Source organism: Bos grunniens, chromosome 1 (assembly GCF_055505025.1).
Source record: "Bos grunniens cultivar Pamir isolate PY7600 chromosome 1, Bosgru_T2T1.0, whole genome shotgun sequence".
In the NCBI taxonomy this organism is placed as follows: Eukaryota; Metazoa; Chordata; class Mammalia; order Artiodactyla; family Bovidae; genus Bos; species Bos grunniens.
In genome coordinates this window covers 95,647,926-95,670,936 of record NC_141165.1, presented here as the reverse complement: position 1 = coordinate 95,670,936, position 23,011 = coordinate 95,647,926, and the positions used below count along the sequence as shown (strand labels likewise).

The 23,011-nt window shown below is 38.3% G+C and overlaps 1 long non-coding RNA gene across 1 annotated transcript; it reads left to right on the top strand.

The window, feature by feature from the left end:
* Positions 1-8,585: 8,585 nt before the first annotated feature.
* LOC147379955 (uncharacterized) lies at positions 8,586-22,605 on the top strand. Its single transcript, XR_015134352.1, has 6 exons — positions 8,586-9,322; positions 13,889-14,063; positions 16,100-16,200; positions 17,309-17,459; positions 20,139-20,236; positions 20,319-22,605. It is a non-coding gene; the product is annotated as an uncharacterized LOC147379955 (long non-coding RNA).
* The last annotated feature ends 406 nt before the right edge of the window (positions 22,606-23,011 follow it).

Sequence of the window (23,011 nt, the reverse complement as noted above, 5' to 3'; positions counted from 1 at the left end):
CCAACAAGAAATAAGTTTGTTTATTCTTGTAGTGTAAAAATTTGTGCTTCGGGATTCACGAACTCTTGGAAAGAGTTTTTTTGCAACCTGCTGGTCGTGGAAGCATTTTCCCTGTAAAAAGTTGTCAAGATGCTTGAAGTGGTGGTCAGTTGATCTCAGGTCTGATGCATATGGTAGAGGAGGCAAAACTTTGAAGCCCAATTCATTCAACCTTTCAAGCATTGGTTGTGCAATATGCAGTCAGGTGTTGTTGTGGAAAAGAATTGGGCTCATTCTATTGACCAATCCCAACTTCACATTTTGCAGTTTTCAGTGCATCTCATTGATTTGCTGAGCATACTTTTCAGATGTAATGGTTTCACCAGGATTCAGAAAGCTGCAGTAGATCAGATGGGCAGCAGGCCACCCAACAGTGGCCATGACTTTTCTTTGGTGTAAGTTTGGCTCTGAGAAGTGCTTTGGAGCTTCTTCTCAGTCCAACTACTGAGAAATGGTTCATTGTTGTTGCCTAATAAAAGAAGAGGACACTACAAAACTATTTTTTTTGATTTGCAGTCAGCTCATGAAGCACACACCTATCAAGCTTTTTCACCTTTCCAATTGGTTTCAAATGCCAAACGACCATAGAATGGTCGACATTGAGTTTTTTGGCAACTTCTCATGTAGTTGTAAGAGGATCAGCTTCTATGATCCTTCAGTTAGTCATTGTCAACTTCTGATGGTCAGCGACTATGCTCCTCATCTTCAAGGCTCCCCTCTCCTTTGCAACACTTGCTTGAGGCACCACTGCACTGTATGTTCATTAGCAGTTCCTAGGCCAAATGTGTTGTTGACGTTGTGAGTTGTTTTTGCTGTTTTATGACCAATTTTGAACTCAAATAAGAAAATTGCTCAAATTTGCTTTTTGTCTAACATCATTTCCATAGTCTAAAATGCATATAAAATAAACAGTAAGTAGTAAATCATTAGCAAGAAAAATAAAGCAAGAAATGCACACTGAAATGTTGTATAATATAACCACATTTAAGAATGTATTCCAATATCAAATGGCAAATTTCAACAATGCAAAAACCACAGTTACTTTTGCACCAACCTAATATCCAAAATCACTGCAGATGGTGATTGCAGCCATGAAATTAAAAGATGCCTACTCCTTGGAAGGAAAGTTATGACCAACCTAGAGAGCATATTAAAAAGTTCTAATTACTTTGCCAACAAAGGTCCATCTAGTCAAGGCTATGGTTTTTCCAGTTGTCATGTATGGATGTGAGAGTTGGACTGTGAAGAAAGCTGAGCGCCGAAGAATTGATGCTTTTGAACTGTGGTGTTGGAGAAGACTCTTGTGAATCCCTTGGACTGCAAGGAGATCCAACCAGTCCATCCTAAAGGAGACCAGTCCTGGGTGTTCATTGGAAGGACTGATGCTGAAGCTGAAACTCCAATACTTTGGCCACCTCATGCGAAGAGTTGACTCATTGGAAAAGACTGCTACTGAGAGGGATTAGGGGCAGGAGGAAAAGGGGACGACAGAGGATGAGATGGCTGGATGGCAACACCAACTTGATGCACATGAGTTTGGGTGAACTCTGGGAGTTGGTGATGGACAGGGAGTCCTGGTGTGCTGTGATTCATGGGATCACAAAGAGTTGGACACGACTGAGCAACTGAATTGAATATATCTTGCTTTAAAAGAAAGTTACATATCCCTGGGTTGGGAAGATCGCCTTGGGAAGGGAAAGGCTACCCACTCTAGTATTCTGGCCTAGAGAATATCATGGACTGTTTAGTCCATGGGGTCACACAGAGTCAGGCATGACTGAGTGACTTTCACTTTTACTTTACATATATACACTCAGGACTTCCTAGGTTGCTCATTGATAAAGAATCCACCTGCCAAGTAGGAGACACAAGTTCAATCCCTGGGTTGGGACAATCCCCCAGAGAAGGAAATGGCAACCCACTCTAGTATTCTTGCCTGGAAAACTCCATGGACAGTGAAGCCTGGTTAGCTACAGTCCATGGGGTTGCAAGAGTTGGACACAACTGAGTGACTGCTACTGCTGCATCGCTTTAGTTGTGTCCGACTCTGTGCGACCCCATAGATGGCAGCCCACCAGGCTTCCCATCCCTGGGATTCTCCAGGCAAGAACACTGGAGTGGGCACAGATCTGTTAAAATATGCCAAACTGTACACTTTAGAACTGTGAGCTTCATTGCATTGAGGGAAAGAAAGAAAGAGAATGGGGTGAAGAAGAGAAGAAAGATGGAAGGAAAGTGAAAGAAGAAGGTGGGAGAGGGGGAGAGAAGAAGGAAGGAAAGAAAGGAAAGGAAAGGAAGCAAGTCAATTCAAACATTAACTTCTCTGTAAAGCCTCCATATGATCTCTATCAGAGGTAGCATCTTAAAACAGATAGACAGTTAGACCATCTTCTGTACTTATAGATACTATTCTACTTGGCTGGTTTGTTTTACTACATGGATGCTAGGAGAATATTATAGCACAATTCATGGCAATCAAATAGTTGATACGAAAAATTCTTCATAGAACAATTCTGGGTGGAAAACAATATATAAGTAAAATCACTGTTTCATAACCCCTTAATAAAATCATGGCTTAGGCAATACTCATCAATGAAAATGAAAACTATTAGGTAAAATAATAATGGAAACCTTAATAATAGATAGGACCAGATGGGTAATAGCGGAATCCATTGATTAATCTTAACGTCACTAAAAGTGTGACCACAGCTATTTAGGTGCTTTCCTACATATGTGATGCCGATGAACTAGGCACACCGATCAAATATTCCTGAAAAAAAATTGATTCCAAATCTAATCAAACTCTAATTATATAAACTATGTGGAATAGAGGAACAATTTAAACAAGAGCATGAAGGAAAATAATAAAATGTAGTTATGGGATATTTCACAAGACAAATGGCCCAATTTTCTAAACAAACAAAAACTTCGGAGAAGGAAGGCCATAATACACTAGAGACTTAAGAGATATTACAACCCAATTCAATTTGTGGACCCTTTTTGGATCCTGACTGGAACAAACCAATTACAGAAAGACACCTCTAAGACAATTAGGGAATGTGAATACATCTAGTTATTAAACAATATGAACAAATGTCTTTAATGTTGGTAGATATGATAATGTTATTGTGGTAGTATTTTAAAAGTATGCCCTTGTCTGTTAAAGCACACTGAAACATACTAAATTATTTATGAGTGAAAAAATGTCAAAGTTAGTATTTGCTTTGTAGTACTCTGAAAAAAAAAAATAAAGCAGCAATTTATGTAAAACAACTTAGGTGAAACACTGATAAATGTTGAAGTTGATGATGGGCATATAAGGTGCACTATACTACTTTTTCCTTACTGGTATTGAGTGTGTTTTATAATTTTCATAATGAAAGACACAAATGCCTACTAAAAATCTACATTTTAAATTTTCTTCCTAATATTTGAGTTACCATTTAATGGTATTTATGAATCCCAATCCATAATCATTTCTGATGTTATAAAATGCATTTATTTTCACCTCATGACATTTTATGACAGTCAAGCGTGTGTAAGAATGTGTTTTTATTTTCAGAGACATACAAATGTATTCATAGTCCATTTTCCCATTCTTAATACCCTCTTTTTCAAGTGCATCTTCCTTTTACTATGAAAAAAAAAGCACAACAAAATATGCAAAACTCAGTCCTCTCTCAGAACACACTTCTTGCTTGCAAAGCCAGAGAATGTCCACATGTTTACATGTTGTCAGCCTGCTGACCACCACCCAGCATGCCCAACAAATAGACTGGAACAACTGTACTAGAAATAAACTCTAAACGCACATTTTATTTTAGCTTTTCTTCCTCTTACTGTAATAAAAGAAATAACAGCTTTATAAAGGGACAATGGGAAAAAATTCATTACATGTTTTTGTGCATCAAATCCTGGTACAAAATATTATTATCCACTTGCTATCTGTGTCTCAGCCACAATGAATTTGTTGTTGTTCTAGAAACTTCCAAATTCATTCTCTATTAGGACATTTGCATTGGTTCCATATTTATTTGAGGTTCAGCTAAAAAACCATCTCTTCCCAGAGAGCTTTCTGAGTACCCAATCTAATGTACTCATTTCTCCGTCACTTTCTTTCACATTTAACCCATTTATATTCTTCTAAGTATTTATCATTATCTTTTTTTCGCCTCCTTTATCTGTTTTTCTGTGCACTATTATCCTCAACTAGACTATAATTTCAGAGATTGTGACTATCTGGTTTATTGTAATACCCTCCATGACTCAAATAGTAATTGGATACAGTAGGTATTCAAAACAATATTGTGGTTTGAATAATTTTTATATTGATAAAAATTATGTACTGTATCATATATACTATATCATTTATGCCATAATACAATAGTAACAGCAACACAAATGATACTATTATCAGACTATTTTCCAAAAAATTTCTATGTTGAGATGTCTTCATTGAAATTGAAGATGGCAGTGTGATAGAAACAGTAAGGACATCAAAAATGAGTGATAATAGTAATATACACACAAACAATATTAATACTACTAATGAACTGTGTTCCTAAGTAAACTAATAACCCTAGCTGAATAAATAATAACCAATATTATTAATCTTTATAATAGCCATAGAAACTTTAAGAGGAAGAAACCACACAAAGGAATTAAATAATTTGGATATAACCATTCAGAATATCTATCACAAAATTCAAGCCTTCTAACCAAAAGTCAGTTATTCACCCATTCATTTGTTCAATAAGCACTTATTCAGTTCAGTTTAGTTCAGTCGCTCAGTCATGTCTGACTCTGCAATCCCATCAATCACAGCATGCCAGGCCTCCCTGTCCATCACCAACTCCCAGAGTTCACCCAAACTCATGTGCATTGAGTTGGTGATGCCATCCAGCCATCTCATCCTCTGTTGTCCCCTTCTCCTCCTGCCCCTAATCCCTCCCAGCATCAGGGTCTTTTCCAATGAGTCAACTCTTTGCATGAGGTGGCCAAAGTATGGAGTTTCAGCTTCAGTATCAGTCCTTCCAATGAACACCCAGGACTGGTCTCCTTTAGGACGGACTGGTTGGATCTCCTTGCAGTCCAAGGGACTCTCAAGAGTCTTCTCCAACACCACAGTTCAAAAGCATCAATTCTTTGGTGCTCAGCTTTCTTCACAGTCCAACTCTCACATCCATACATGACCACGGGAAAAACCAGATGGACCTTTGTTGGCAAAGTAATAGCTCTGCTTTTTAATACACTCTCTAGGTTGGTCAGCACTTATTAGGAACCCATAATGTGTCAGGGATAATGCTGGACACTGTCATGAGTAAATCAGACAAGAACCCTGTGTTCACAATTTATTTCTAAAACCATATTATGCGTCTCTCTACTGTCACATAATACGGAAGCAAACAAAGACAAGGCTTGTGAAGCTTTTCAATGCAAAAAAGAAAAAGAAAATCCTTTCTTTCAGCTGCACTAAGCCACAACCAAGCCACATATTTTCAATGCAACAATTGGATCCTGATATTAGCAATGGCACTGCTGATCAAACACATGCAATTGTCCACACAATGGATATTTATTTACAACTTCCTAATTAAATAACCTGTATAAAAATATGGCATTCCACTTCTTCATCTGCTGCTCTTCTTGATCTATCTCTAGAGGAACAGTTCAATTTTTTTTTTCAAATTGTTGGCTTAAACTCTCTCAGAGGTGAAAAACAATAGTTTTCTTAAAAAAAAATTTGAGGTCAAATTAATCTACATCTTCAAGTTTTAATTGTGTGAGTAAGAAGGAAAATGGGCCAACCCTCCTGGGGGATCCCGTCTGTCCTGGTTCTAGTGACCGACTAAGCTGCTGATTTGACATTCTAGGGAATTGGGATGTATTCTTCACTGAAGAAATCCCAAACTGCCTGACAAAATCTAAAGCATTTGACCTTTCCAGTCTTACTGCTTTTATTATTTAAAATGAAAAGAGAAAAAGAAAAATGAGAGAGCAAGTGGAACTATACAAAAATTTGCTTATCAGATTCCATCTTCAGCACTACCTTAAACCTTTTTTGAAATGTGAGCACAGAATTGTTAACTTTAGGGTGAAATTGAGCCAAATTGAAATGCCAGCTCATATTTTAGAGAGCCTTTGTTGTTATAGTCCCCCAGTGGTAGATGGGAACCCCCAAGCTTATATAAATGTATGTATGTGTTACTCTTGTGAATGGGAGGGGGCAGATTTTAACATTTCTATAGCTTATCCTGTTCCTAAGGGAAGAAATGAGTTACGCTATTCCTAAAGAAATCTAAAAGACAGAAGAAAATTAATAATATAAAACTTTAAGAAAACAGGATCCAAAATAAAATCTAACATGTTATCTCTGGCTGACTTTGTGATTCTGGGAAGGTATGATAATGCTAAGTAGACTAAATCCAGTCAAAATCCTATCAGCTTGTGTGTGTGTGTATATCTATAGACATAATTTATTTATAACATGTATAAAATACATATAAATATATAAAGTTATATATAGGTTATATATTATACATTGCTATATGCTATATATTCTATAATAAAAATATACATATTCCATAAAAGTAAAGAATATGTAATCATATTTAATTATATATATTAAATATAAATATATTTTATAAATTTTAGATAGCTATATAGCTATGTAGATGTAGTGATATGAGAGTAAAACAAAAAGTACCACCTGATGAATTCCTTAAAATCTTCTTTTTCTCTTGGCCATGGAGACCAAACATCAGTTGTCACTTGGAATATATATGTTTATTTAGGTATATAAAGAGAGGAAGCATCAGATAAGTATATTAGAAACTATAATAATTTTCCTTTGTAATATACTAAACTACGTTCATAAATCTTGAGTTCTAATATATTGCCCAAATGAGAAGAAAGGCATTAGATACATTATTGTTTGAAGGTGGAAATCATTTTTCCATTATACATTCTCTGTAAAAGTGGCTTTGGGAAATGTATACAATTGACCAACCTGCCACACAACAGTATTTTTTGCATAATAATAGCAGTACTCAGCCCTGTATTTTAACCGGCTTTATTTTGTTTAGGGAGCTGGGCTGCAAATTCATGAACTCTATATAGTCTTAAAATCTCAATCACTATTTTTTCATACAACTTATAGTCAAAGATGAAGGAGAAGAACAAGAGGAAAAAGAGGAGGAAGAGGAACAAGAGTGGGAAGAGGAGAAAGAGGAGTGGGGGGAACTACACAAAATTTATTTCTAAAAATTGTCTGCACACATGTGTGCTAAGTAGCTTCAGTCGTGTCCAACTCTTTGTGACCTGTAGCCCACTAGGCTCCTCTGTCAATGGGATTTTTCAGGCAAAGATATTGGAGTGGGTTGCCATTTCCTCCTCCAGGGGATCTTCCCAACCCAGGGGTCAAACCTGCATCTCTATGTCTCCTGTGTTGGCTGCTGCTGCTGCTGCTGCTAAGTCGCTTCAGTCATGTCTGACTCTGTGCGACCCTATAGCCAGCAGCCCACCAGGCTCCCCTGTCCCTGGGATTCTCCAGGCAAAAATACTGGAGTGGGTTGCCATTTCCTTCTCCAGTGCACGAAAGTGAAAAGTGAAAGTGAAGTTGCTCAGTCGTGTCCAACTCCTAGCGACCCCATGGACTGCAGCCCACCAGGCTCCTCCGTCCATGGGAGTTTCCAGGCAAGAGTACCAGAGTGGGTTGCCATCGCCTGCGTTGGCAGGTGGGTTCTTTACCACTAGCACCACCTGGGAAGCCCCCAAATTGTCTACTCCCACTAAATTAACACATGTGTCTTCTATTTTCTCACCATCCCTAAAACCTTGCACTTCTCTGCCTTCTTGTCTGGGATTGTGTCATTCCCTACTCAGGTAACTCTTCATTTTCTGTTTGTACCTGTTGAATAATCTAGCCTCCCATGTATCTGAGTCACCCATTCACCCTGGGTTTCCCCATTATCTCTAACTACCCTCACTTGACTCCATCACTCTACTTCAAAGTCACACGTTTCATTGTCTTCCTCCAATTACAAGTTCCTACATTTTACCTGTCCCCTCTGCTGTTCCTTAGGTTCATTAGATCTACTATTTAAGCTCACTAAGATGTCTAGTTCTATGACACCTCAATTTTCCTTCTATTAGTTTTTTTTCCCCCTATTTCAGTTCCTTCCACCACCAGCTTGGTTCCATTATTTTAAGCACTTTATATCACTTGCTCCCACTTTACTTTGCCTTCTAGTATCTTACCTCCATGTAAACTCCTATCTGGGCTTCACTGGTGGCTCAGACAGTAAAGAAACTGCCTATGATGCAGGAGACTGGGTTCAATCCCTGGGATGGGAAGATCCCCTGGAGAAGGGAATGGCAACCCACTCTAGTAGTCTTGCCTGGAGAATTCCATGGACAGAGGAGTCTGGTGGGCTACAGTCTGCAGGGTTGCCAGAGTGGGACATGACTAAACACTTTCATACTTTCAAACTCCCAACTACATACCAATTCTACAAAATCAGTTTCTATATCTACATCAGGGCTGCTAAGTCCAGTTAAAGAAAATCAAATAGGTATATAAATGTGTGCCACCGTGTATTCTGTTTTCAGTATAAGCTGTGATTGTCAGTTCTCAATGTATAACCATGGTTGACACCCTGGTGCATATACTCATTTTTTTTTTTTCATAGCTTTTGTTTAGTCCAAATCCAACTGCTACTTTCCTCACTGCCAGCAAACAATCTACAAAACAAAGAAGAAATGAGATGATATCAACTCATCTCCTTTTCATGTGGAATTAAGGTGCTATGGTTTTGAGGGAAATGGTTTGGCCCAGAGGTAAGGAAGAGATGAGAGACAGTCTATGCATTGGCCAGATCTTCTGTTTCTGGGTTCTTTAATGTATGCACTGAAGCTGTTGTGAGTTACCAATGGAGACATAAGACACTACTCTCACTACTTTCTCTATCATCACCATGACTGATATTGTCACTGGCACTTACACTGCTGTATCTCCAACAACACGTAAAGTATTTGCATATGAAGAACATTTCATTAGCACTGTTATCAAAGGACTTAGAAAAATGCAAGGTGAAGAAAATACACCAAGAATACAAGGCAACATTTCAAACAATAATAGAATCTAGGCCATTTGTAAATGCCAGATCTTCCCCAATACACATAAAGCATCATATTAAAATTTTGATTTTCACTTTTTCATTACAGAATCCTCTATCTGTTCGGTACTGTATCTTGCAATATCCATCATCACATTATCAAACAGGTGAGTAAACAAATCAGTTTCAATTGCTGACAAAGGAAAACACACATTTATCTTCACTCTGATTTTAACCAAGGATTTCAGTTTATTGGAGAATATGTTTAAATTGTTTATCTTCTCCATGACAGGGATGTTCTGAAAATTTTGCATCTGATTTCAATCTTAGTGAAAGGCTCTGGGTGTCTGTAATTATGGTAACCCCAGACGCCTTCTTATATAAAGGTGGTGTAAGGAACTCTCCCACAAGGATTCAGATACCAACAGTAGACAACTTAGTTTAAGGGGAAAAATATGGAAAATGAAGCCAAACAAATAGGATTTGGTAGATTTAGATGACATTAAGCTTAACACAGGCTCATCCCTAATGACACTGTGAAAGAAATTCTAAAGAAAACTTTAGATGCCACAGTAGTAATGGTAGTGTCTAGAATGAGGGGGTTGATCACCTCTCTTTGTTCTGCACTAGTAACACCAGACTCAAGTTTTTAGAACGTACCATGGTTAAAAGCTTGTGCTGACACAGGGGTTCTGTGTCAGAATCTCTCCCCTGCAAATTTCTGGTTCTAGAATATCATATAATCGCTATGCCTCAGTTTCTTCATCTATAAAATGAATACATAGCTGTTATGTGATTATGTAACATCTCTGACTTTCACCTGTTTTTTTAAAATGAGGACTATTGTATAGATGAAATGAAACTTCAGAACCAATGGGTGAAAACAATCAAAGGACATCCACTCCATGGAGATGGCCCTGTATAGGCTCTGTGAGCATTTAACACAAATATTGCAAGGGGTATTTGATCCCTGGTCCAAAAAGTGATATAATGTTCACCTTAGAACTATGAGATATCACTGTCCCAAAATAGTGACCCCACTCTCACTTTTCAGCTTTGCCTAAAGTGCCTTCTAATAAGTATTTAGAAAATTATTTTATTTCCCATATAGAGTTCAACAGTAAACTCTGAAATCAGGGAAAGATCAAACAAACAAACAAGCTTTTATTCCAGTGGTCTTTCTGAAAGGAAGATGAAGATGAATTATACCATGCACATGGGTAAAAGAATCAGTGAAATGCTATTAATAAATCAAGTTTTCAATCAAAGACAAATAAAATCTGAAATACTGCAGCCATGCCCCCAGGGTCCATGCCTTGTTATAATGAGTTCATTTCAAGCCTCTTTCAAATGAGATCATTTTTTTAACAAGGTTCTTTTGGTACTTTTTATATGAGATTGAGTCAGTTCAACCTTATAAATAATTTTATTTAGTGATATGCCACTGTATAACAAGTTTCACTCATGGAATTCCTAAAACTAAATTTTAAACTCATCTGCATATAACTAAATTTGAAGCTCAATGAATCAAAATACAGTAACTACCCATATAGCTTTAATGATTCCAGTAGCTTTAATTAGCTTACATATAATTCTTTTCATTGCCAAAAAAAAAAAGAAAATTTAAGTGAACTTGAAAGATTATATTGCATTTAATGAAGTATCAAATTTTTGACAGAATTCACACTGTTCACAAAGTTATAGTGAAAAGGACACACTAATTCATTGTATTGGCATTATAAATTGGTCAATTCCTATATAAAGAAAAGTGAAGCTATGTGGCAAAAAAGCCACAAGGACTGGTACATCTTCTGACTCAAAAATTTGACTCCTAGAATTTATCTTAAAGTAATAATTTAGTATGTAAATAAGATGATCATTGTAGTGTTATTGATAATAGTGAAAAAAGCTAGAGACAATCTGAGTATTTCACACTAATAGAGGTTAATAAATTATATCATTTTAATACAACAAAATGATGTACAGCTAAAAAATTGATTAATACTTAGATAAATTACAAAATAGTTGGTAAGTTAAGTGAAACTTCCAGAATAGATAGTAAAAGTCATCTTTTTGCATATATGAAATACATCTATGCATGAAATATAGAGGGCAGTTTTTTAAGGTTAACTAAATTGTTGATTTAGTAAATTTTTAAAATTCAGTTTTACTGGAGTGGGTAGCTTATCCCTTCTCCATGGGATCTTCCCGACCCAGGAATCGAACAGGGGTCGTTACCAGCTGAGCTGGTAGGCAGATTCGTTACCAGCTGAGCTACCAGGGGAGCCCTAAAAAGTAACAAAAGATCCCAAATGGACACAAGATATAACTTAGGCAGATAAAGCTGGAAATCAGGTGACAGACTTTTTCTTTATATTCCCATATAATAGGAAGTTCCAAATGCTTGAACCCTTAAAATCAATAATCTCTTGCCAATCCCTTTACTTGCCAAGTTCTAGCTACCTCCTGTTTGTTTTTTTTTTTAAAGAATAAAGTGATAATAATCAAGAAAGCTCTTATTATAAAACTTAAGATTTTAAAGTATTTTTAAAATGAAAATATAATCAAATACTGATTAATAAAAATATTAGTGGGAGAAGAACAAGCAAAGATTTCCAGGGAAAATAAGATTCTCTCCTTCGTGGAAAGTTAGATAATCCCTGTGCATTAAGAAGGAAGTGCTGTTTTCCCCTGTGACTCCTAAACTAAGTGAGACAAACTCTTTGCTTACTGTAGTTAATTAGAATTACCTGGTACTGTATATTGATGGATCTTTATTCAGTCCCTTGGTTCTTAACAAATAAAAAATCCATTTCCCTAGGCTGACCCATTAATTGAAGTCATTCTTTTGGTTTGGTTTTGCTTTCTTTTTTTAACATATGCAATTTTGTCACAGTAAATTTTAATTTCCCAAATGGCAAAACATTTCAGAATATCTCCAAGGTGCTTGGAACTGAAGATCAGCCACGGAGGTATTACAAGTGTGGCCACACTTCCCTCTGAAATCTATCAAAGCTCTTCTAATTAGCCTTTTGCCACATGACATCTCACCAACTTCAAGAGATTTAGGGTTGTTAATCCTCCATCAGCAACTGCATTATGAAAATGACTGAGTTTGGAGACTGTAGATAATAAGTAAGCTAGACTTTACAAGTCACTCTTTGGGTTATGTTTAATGGAGATGAATTTGGGCTCTTTGATGGAAGATGCCAGAGTTAGAGTTGAGCTTTTTAGATTTTGTTTGTCAACTTTGTTGTACTGACTTTTCCCTAAAGCACTTCATTTTCTCCATATGCAAGATAGTGTTAGAAATACCTGTCCTAGCAACATGCTCCCAGGAATATTTGATAGGTAATTAGTTAAAGAGGGCATTTTACCTTGCTGGGCAAGGGCAAAAGACAAGTACAGGTGAATTCACACATCTGATCATCTAGTCTGATTATTTCCCTACATCCTTTGTCTAGTGTTTGAACTGAGAGATTTGTGATTTCCTGATATTATTTGCCATTGACTGCCACAATTTGTGAACTATTTATTGTATTTAATTTTATTTGCAATAGCAAATGATACACTAAACAATAATCTCTCATGCATACTTAACTAAAAAATTATGACATAACAAAGCCTTTGTAAATCAAGAAATTTAGAAATAGAAATGGAAAGAAATAGAGAAGGAAAGAAATAGAGAAGGAAATAAATAAATTTCTTGTAAATCAAGAAATTTAGAAATAGAGAAGGAAAAATAGAGAAGGAAAAATAATTTTTTCCTTCTCACTGGAATATAGCCTTGTCTCACCAAGGCCCAAATTATTCTGTTTTCTTGCAGTTCCACTGAAATTAAGCTGATATCTGAACTGGGAACACCTTCGTTCCTATAAAACTTAGACAAGTTTTCTATGGTCCCTAGAAATAAATTACATTGTTCTTATTTTATTCCTTCAAAGGAATTTGAAAGAACTCTGGTTTTTAGAATCCTGATATTTATTCCTATACCTAAAAAAAAATTAGTCATAAATAAGCTACTTTATTGGGAAAGTAAACTAGCACATTCATTGTAGAGTTACGAATTGATACACTACGTATTTCTCATTTATTAGTTTAATTTTGTTGTCAGCTCTTCTACTGTAACATTATATTTCCCATGGGTTCACATGAGATTTACACTCATTTTTTAGCTACTTTATTGCTAGATATTTCCTTCTTATCAGTTATTTATTTAAAGCTTTCACTATACCCATTTGATCTGAATAAATTTATTGAATATGTACTCTCTTTTTATAACCAAGCTCAGCTTTTGATGTGTATTTATATTATATTTTTATATAATATCAAAAAGATCAATAATTTAGAGAATGATTTTGATTTGCCTTTTTTTTTCTCTCTTTATAGCTAAAGGGAAAGGTAAAAAGAAGGACAATAGTATGTGATTTTTCTCTAGTAGTTACTTCCTTCCTTCAAAGAAATTCTGGAATAAGGATTCTTTAAAAAATAAGATGTAAGCCTACTTTGATATTAACTTAAAAACTACAACTTGGGAATCACCAGATTTTACCAATTTTTATGTAATTTGGAGATATGGAAAGCCAGAAGTCCAGCTCCCTATGTTAGGAATCTGGACTGTCTAAGTCTGCATTAGACTCTTTCCTATAGTTATAGTGATTGACTTCAGTATAGGTCATATTACTGCTCATTCATATTTGGTTGCCTACCCTACACTGCCCCTCCCTTTGTAGGAAAATTATCCATTCCCATCTTGTTGGAAGAAGAACTGAGTGCATGATTTGGTTTTCCCAACTGACAATGTTAGAGATAGAGGCTGTAACATAGAGGCTACTCCATCAGCTAGAGTATCCTGAGATGAAGATGACATGGAAGAGAATTCATAGTAAATCCATGATACCATGCTGAGTAAGTTGAAATACTTTAATATTATGAGAAATTAGGATTTGGGGGTCATTTGTTACTGTAGCATAACCTAGTTTGTTGTAACTGATACAAGTATTAATATAGGGATCCTCAGAGAAATGAGGTTAAAAGGAAGCCATTCCCCCACAAAGTGTGAGTATACTACAGAACAGGCACAAGAAGTAAGCACTTCAATCCAGCTGACCTAAGTTAGATTAGGTATGGAACTAAGGGACTTAGGCAAAAGGCTCGATAGACCTGTATCAATAGTGTAATGTTTACATCTTGCTAAGGGATCAAAGCAAACTCAAAGGAATCAATGCTCAACTCACAGATGTGGAGGACAAACTTGTGGTTACCAGTAGGGGGTGGAGGAGTGGGGAGTACAAACCATGAAGTGTAAGATAGACTATGGGGATATACTGCACAACACAAGGAATATAACCTATATTTTGTAATAACTGTAAATAGAGCATAACCTTTAAAATTGTATATTTTTAAAAATTAAGAAAAAAAAAAAGGAAAATGATGTTCACGTGGTGGATAAATTTTGAAGCACAGAATTGTAGGATCTGGGCCAGACTCAAATAATTAGTCTGTGAGCTGTGTTTAAGACAGTGACTGTACTGGGAGGTTCTAGACATATTTAGGGAGGAAAATGAATTCAGATCTAGGGAAGCAATACCAAAGACTGAAGGGTAGGGAGAAGTAATAGCAGAATGAATATTTTTAATCAAGAGGTAAGGGTGAGTAAAGATATGGAAAGAATTATTTTTCAATTGGCTCAGAATAAGGAGTTCAGTCTAACAATTCTAAATTTTAAGAGTATTAGAGCCTAAAAGGTGCTATTACTATGGTACAGAAAAGCTTCCAAAGAACTGTATGGATGTGAGCAGTGCTCTCGATCTTTTATACCTCAAGAGCTCTGCAGGCCTAGAGCTTACTTAGCTAAAAATGTCCCTGGATGAGCTGCCTAGAGACACATTTGCATCCTGAATTGCAATGTACCCCTGGGCTCACAGATCATTCTGACTTAACTGGGAATGCTACTCTCAGTATCTGCATATTTGTGCTGTGAAATTTCCAATCAAACACATGGGAAGAGAACAGAAGACCATGTGTGACTGTGTGATTAGAGATCATATCAATAGAAAAATCCAGTGAATGAGCCAGATCTGGCTACTTTAGTCCTAATTATTTTATTCCATCCTCAAGAAACCAATCTAAGCAGGTATTATTATTGTGCTCAGTTTGCAAATGAGGGAACTGAAGCTCCAAGAAGTAAAGTAACTTTCTTGAGATTACTTAACCAGAAGCAGTGGGGGCAGGTTTTTAATCTGTGTAGTCTAGCTTCAGAGCCTATGCTTTTTAACAGCTAGCTAAACTGCAGTCCATGTTACTGTTTAAATCTATTTAGTTCTGGATTTCTTTGTAATTCAACAAGAATTATAGTCAAAATGAGAAAATATACTTCAGATACGCAACATATAGCCCCAACTATCTATGCTTTTCTCTTCACACATTTTATTTGTGGGAGATGTGATCTGATGGTGTGATGAAAGAATCAAGGGAATCCTTGCCCAGCATCCAAAATAAGCCCAAGAATTAACATATATTTAACTAAGTATATATTGAATTTTGGGCTTCCCAGGTGGTGCTAGTGGTTAAGAACCCACCCACTGATGCAGGAGATGTAAGAGATTCAGGTTCAATCCCTGTGTCAGGAAGATGCCCTGGAGGAGGGCACGGCAACCCACTCCAATATTTGTGCCTGGAGAATCCCATGGACAGAGGAGTCTGGGCTATGGTCCATAGGGTCACAAAGAGTTGGACACGACTGAAGCAACTTAGCACACATGGATGCATTTTGGATTTTAGGCTATATTTCCATGAAAGGAGTTAAGAACAGAAAGATCACCAGAATAATCGGGCAGTGAAAAGAAAGGGGATGCTATTCTTCACTTTCCCCAATTTATCCACTTAGCTGACAGCAATTCAGGTGTTGTCCCTGAATAATTTGTGAAAATGTGCCCTTCTAGGCTTTCCGTGGGCTGTGACCAGATTCTATTTGATCTCCACCTCATTATTCAATGGCAGTGCACTCCAGGTTCAGCAGTCAGCAGTGATGCATTGAGCAGGGGTGAGTGGCTGGCCCATTACCACTCATAAGCCTTTTACCAAAGACAGCTCCCACTGAGCGAAGCGAACAAGACTCCAACTGGCTACAAAGTGGGTTTCGGATAAAAACTCATTACTCTCCAAAATCTAGCTCAAAGACCAGAGAGTTATCCTGAGGAGGCTACAGTCAAGTTCACCTAATTACCAATTACACTCTATCTTCCTTCCTCTTCTCTCTAATTTAATCCCTTAAATTCCTCTTTTGAAATGTTAACAGCTGGAATAGTTTTGATCAGAAACACAACCCATCATAGAATTTTAAGGGAAAGGGGTAAAAGATAAACTGTCCTAGAGAAAGCTTTATTAGGGAAAATGACCTGTGATGTGGAACCACAGTCTAGAGATTACTGGGAAGGCAGAAGTGAAAGACGGCAAGGCGGTGAGGACTGTCCACAATGGCACCTGGCAGGGAGGCTCTGTTATCTCTCAAGCCATATATGAGGCTCAAAATATAAGAACCACAGCTTAAAAAAGAAAAAAAAAGTAAACATGAGAAAGTGGTCCACTGATGGGGAGAAAGGGAAGAGAAAGTTTTTGTTTGTTTGTTTTTAATCTTCCTCAAGTTTGATGCTAATCCTTTGTGATGGGGTGGACAGCTGTGTGTGATTTTCATAACTGAAGAGTAGTTTCATCATCCTTAGCAGCAGAAAGTCCCTTTCTGCTCTTTTGAAAGTTTTGTTTTAGTATAAATAGGATTATATAATCCTCCAAATAATTCCCGTGACCCTAACTTTTGCTAAATTTTCACAGCACATGTCGATCGATTTTGCAAAGTGTTGAAAGAGGACTGGTATTCTGGGATTGGGAACAGCATTCAGAATCTTTCTCAAGATGCTGGAGAGATTCATTTTTCACCTCTCAGAAACTGTTACTGCCTTTCAGCTATCAAACCATTCAGGCCAGGAGAAAAGGCTGGTCAGCCTGCCCCACTAGGTGGTCTTCTTCCCAAAATAAAGCCCCATGGCACCCAGCAGGGAGAGAGACTCATGCCAGCCCTCTGCCCTCTGATTAGTTCATGAAAGGAAAATCTCTCACTGAGCTCTCACCCCAGAATCTCTGCATGGTTTCAGAGGCCTTTGGAACTTCTCTGGGCTTCAAGAGGAACTGGGGGCAATTGGAAAAAAAAAAAAAAGTACAGCTGGCTATTTCTTTACAACTGGAGAAAAATCTCCTAACCTGGATCAGAGAGCATCATGACCTGTCTACAGCCAACCCCAACAGGTAGGTTTTCACCATACAGAACTAGAGGCTCTGTGGCTACTGCAAGTTAGCACGCCCTGCATGTGTATGCAGTGAGGCACTCTGCATGGAGTTTGAGAATCAAGATCAAGGATGCAGCACTGTCACTAATAACTTCAAGGGCACTTTGATGGAGTTGGGGGCAAGGACATTCTAGGTTTGATTTCTTCTTCAGGCTCTGTGCTAAAGGTAATAGCAATACATACTAGCAGGCAGAAATATGCTTTGGGCACACAAACCATAAAAGAAACCATAACAGAAAAGAGCCATTGCTTTAATGTATGCTGCAATATCTTCTATAGCCTTCTTCCAGACATCCCAAATTGCTTCCACTACACCCCTGGCCACAAAAAAATAAAAATAAAAAAGGGAAGAGCAGGGAGCCTTTGGGCTGTTTAGACCATATTACTATTGGATAATTTTCAATATGCCCCCTCTGAAGAGCATATCTAGGTTTGAAGTGTTGAGATTTTTAAGAAAAACCTGAAAAGCAAGTATTGACCCAATCAGAAAGATTTTGCTACACCCACCAGCCATGTTAAGATCCAGTTAAAAACAGAGACTTTGGGTGTGGCTATGTAATATGGTTGGAAATACATGTTGAAATGAATCATAAGATGGCTGACTCCTACTGGTATTGCTAAAAACCCCAAACCAAGATGAGTATATTTGGAGTGGCCTCATCTCTAGTTGCCTGACTTTAGACAGGTCTCTCTGCTGAGACTCACTCTTCTTGATCGTGTATAAGGAAAGGACAAGGATAATGTTTGCCCAGCTTATTTCATAGAGTCCACAACTTGGACAAGACATTGTAAAAACCCTTCACAAACTATTAATATGCCACAACATAAAGCGGCACCCACCAGTCAGTGAATATTTCTTATGTTCACTTATCTGTGAATATATGTATACTTGTCTTTCCTCAAAACGCAATTTATTCGAGGGGAGATTGCTATTTTAGGTCATCTGTGAAGAATGGCACGTTCCTCAGCTGCCCAAAGAGAAGGTTTCAAGTGGTTCTGTGGCCATTTGAGGAACTTTGTGGCCACTGAGAGAGGCCTTCCACTTGTTTGTATCCTCAGCGACAAAACCAGAGTTTGTCACAAAACATTCAAAATAAACACAAGTGCTCCCCAATGTTCCCATTTGCTTTTCCCTGTGGCTGTTCTCTGTTGAATCATACAATTTACTGTTAGTTATTTAGTGGTTTCAAATTATTTTACAGTGCAGTGAGGGAATAAATGTGGCTATATAGAGCAGATAAATTAGAGGAGCATAACCTTACATGATTAAAAACACAGTCATGCTTAATTTCTCCTTTTTTACTGTTGTGTTGAGGCTGTCATAGATTCCTTAGAGAATTCCAACCATTCTCTGAGTCTCAACTTCAGTGGGCCCTCTTCTCTTGAGCCTTTCCTGATTTCTGTCAAAGAAAAACTGATCTTGCCTTCCTCTGGATTTCCACGTTACTTTGTCTCCAAGTCTCTCATGGTACTAAATTCAATCTAATATTTTTTATTTTCTTTAGGAGCTAAGACTATGATGCTCACTTCTTTCTCCTGCCTGCACTATACTGTCCTTGGCTTCACACATGGTATTCGCTCAATAATTACTGATTACTAAATGAGTGATTTTGTGAATAAAATATAAATCCATGTGTGCTTTACATGTACTGCTACACAGAAAATACAGAGTTACTGGGTCTCAGGAGATAAGGAAGTGATTAAAAAGCCCACTTCAGGCTGCCTTTGGGCTGAGCCAACCCCACCAGCTCTCAGGAAAGCATCTAGGCTCCGGTGGGGCATGAGATCAGATCTTCACCACATCAAACTCCTATGCTCTGAGTACATATGTATTGAGGAGATGAGATAATGAACATGAATTTCTGCCCCACCCAGCTCTCGGGATCCTTGCAAAGTCAAGTATTCAGACCTCTGACATTCTCATTCAGGGAAAACATGACTTTTGTGCCTCTTACTTTGTTCTCTTACATTTAGCCCTAGCTCCATAAATGCCTCATTTGTGTTCTGGTGTGGCTTCTGCCTTCATTAGAATTTTTGCTTTAATTAATTATTGAGCCCTCACTGCAAAGGGTTTTCCACTCTCCACTTCTCATCACCGAGGTCTTGCAGCCAACCTGCTCCACTGGCCTGGGCGTGGGACTGGAGACAGTTCAGAATCAGCTGTTTTTCCATGAGGGTTTTTTGGGCGAACATGGCAAGGATAGGATTTTGTACACATTTCCCCTTGTGTGTGTGTATAAAATAAATGTCCATGTACTTATATGTACAAACACAAAGATGTATATATTTTAACTCAGAAGGTCTAGTACACGTGCCCAGACTATAGCAAAGCATAATAACAACAACACTAGAACTTCAGCTTCCTTTAGTAGTTTTTGTTCAATTTTTCCTCCCATGTTAATTCTATGTGCCAAACTTCTGATCATTTCACCTTTGGTAGAAACAGGAGTTTTTATTTGCTCATTTTTGCCACATTCTTTGTCGTCAGTTCTCTGTAACCACTTACATGTTCTTCAGGATTTCCTTGTGCAGCCAGCCGTGCTATGCACATCCTTCCCTTCCCTGGGGTTCTAGGAAGGAAAATTCAGTTCTATGATTTTAAAATCACCTAACAGAATTCTTCTGCTTGCTAATGCAGGAGACACACGAGATTTGGGTGGGGAAGATTCCCTGGAGAAGGAAATACCAACCCAATCTAGTATTCTTGCCTGGGAAATCCCATGGACAGAGGAGCTGGTGAGTTGCAGGCCATGGGGCATCAAAGAGTTGGACATGACAGAGTGACTGAGCACGTACTTATTCCTAGTTTTATTTACAGCCTTATATCTACCTTCTTCCCCTCCTCTTTCCCCTGACCCTGAGGACAACCTCTGCACCCCAAGGAAGCTCAATTTCAGAGAGGATGGAGAGAATTTGGTGAGGCATTGACAACGGTTGTCACTTTTAATGGACCCTGCATGCCGACCTTCCCACTTTATCAACCTGGAAGCTGATGAGGGGAGGGCTTCCCTGGTGGCTCAGTGGTAAAGAATCTGTCAACACAGAAGAAACAGGTTCAGTCCCTGGCTGGGAAGATCCCACATGTGTACCAACTAAGCCTGTGCATTACAACTATTGAGCCTGTGCTCTAGAGTCCAGGAACCACAAACGCTGAAGCCCTAGAGCCTGTGCTCAGCAATAAGAGAAATCACCAGAATGTGAAGCCCCCGCACTGCAACTAGAGAGCAGCCCCCACTCTCAGCTACTAGAGAAAAACTCATGCAGCAACAAAGACCCAGAACAGCCAATAAATGTATATATTTTTGAAGCTGATGTGTTTGGGAATTGTCTATGATATTTCTAAAACCTGGAAAATATCAGGCACTGACCATGGTTTTATTCCAGTGAATCAGTCACTTGTTTAAATGCTCTCTCTGGTTTTCTCAATCAAGATTGCCAGGAGAAATATCAATAGTATCAGATATGCAGATGACATCACCCTTATGGCAGAAAGTGAAGAAGAACTAAAGAGCCTCTTGATGAAAGTGAAAGAGGAGAGCTTAAAGCTCAACATTCAGAAAACTAAGACCATGGCATCCGGTCCCATCACTTCATGGGTAATAGATGGGGAAACAGTGGAAACAGTGGCTGACTTTATTTTTCTGGGCTCCAAAATCACTGCAGATGGTGATTGCAGCCATGAAATTAAAAGATGCTTACTCCTTGGAAGGAAAGTTATGACCAACCTAGACAGCATATTAAAAAGCAGAGACATTACTTTGTCAACAAAGGTCCATCTAGTCAAGGCTATGGTTTTTCCAGTGGTCATGTATGGATATGAGAGTTGGACTATAAAGAAAGCTGAGTGCCGAAGAATTGATGCTTTTGAACTGTGGTGTTGGAGAAGACTCTTGAGAGTCCCTTGGACTGCAAAGAGATCCAACCAGTCCATCCTAAAGGAGATCAGTCCTGGGTGTTCATTAGAAGGACTGATGTTGAAGCTGAAACTCCAATACTTTGGCCACCTGATGCGAAGAGCTGACTCATTTGAAAAGCCCCTGATGCTGGGAAAGATTGAGGGCAGGAGGAGAAGGGGACAACAGAGGATGAGTTGGTTGGATGGCATCACCGACTCAATGGACATGGGTTTGGATGGATTCCGGGAGTTGGTGATGGACAGGGAGGCCTGGCATGCTGCAGTTCATGGGGTTGCAAAGAGTCGGACACGACTGAGTGACTGAACTGAACTGAACTGGTTTTCTCTCTGAACATACACGAACTTCCCAATTCCTCTTTTTCTGCTTGGATTTTGCCCTGCCTTTTTGTAAGTCGACAGCATTTGGGGAATATGAGAAAGGACCACAGATCGTCAAGATAAGGAAGTGTGCTCAGTGACATGATCCCTCTGTGCTTCCTTAAGACTTGATCAAACCCATGAACTACTGTGAAATTAAACTGAAGTTTGAGGTTCTACTACCAATGAATTACATAGGCTGCAGAGAGGTCACTTTATTTCTCTCAGTATCTATAAAATAAGGATAATTAGTTTCCATTGCCCTCCCTCACAAGGATACTATGGAAATTAATGAGCTAATATCTTCAACTGGCCTCACCCCCTGGCACAAAGATATGAATAGAGTACAAAAAATAACTGTGACCATTTTGCTTCTGATAACTGAAAACTTTTTTTTTTTTCAATCTCCCCACAATGAAAATCTAGTTAATTCTCCTGACAAGAAATAAAGTACTTCTGTCTGCCATGGTCTGATTCATGAAAAAGACTTTTTCAGTGAGAAGAAATTAACCACGAAACTCTTGCTTGCACACAAACAGTTCTCCCTGTCCTTCATATTCATCTTCCTTTTATCACGGTTGTTATTGAAAAGACGGAAGGACTGCATCTCACTCAGCTATCTGAACATCAGCCTTTTCTCTCTGTTCTCAAAACCCAATGGGGGCACAGCTGATCCCAGGGTACCTCAGGCAAGTTTATGAGTGGGGGAATGGGGGAGCCACATACTGAGATCCAGGTAGCAGTCAGAGAGGATGGACAGTTGGTCAGATCAGGTACATGTTCATACAGAGGAACAGACAGCACTCAAAAGAATTATGGAAGCTGGCAGCCAAAAGGGCCAAGGCTTACTCTGAGCAGTGGAGAGCTGCACTATTTACAGGTTGGTTGGTGGCCACCCTAGTACCCATGCTTCTAGCATGTACCTTTTAAGATTCAGGCACGACAGTGCTGGAAGATTCTTTTCAATGCAAAGGAGTTCACAAAAGGAAAAGTGCAACACCTATGAGAAAAGGTTAAAGCATTTTTAACATATGCACCATAGCCAAGTGTTGGCTGGGCCATGAGGTAGAGATGATTATGCTTTACCAATAATTGAAAGCATATATGAAAGTGGATGAATTTTTTCATCAAGAATGCTAGGAGTGGGTAGCATAAAAAGAACCAAGTTGGCAAAAGGTGGGCATTTGCTTGGAAATGGTAACCAGCTTCCTGATTGGATTATTAAAGAAATCTCACAG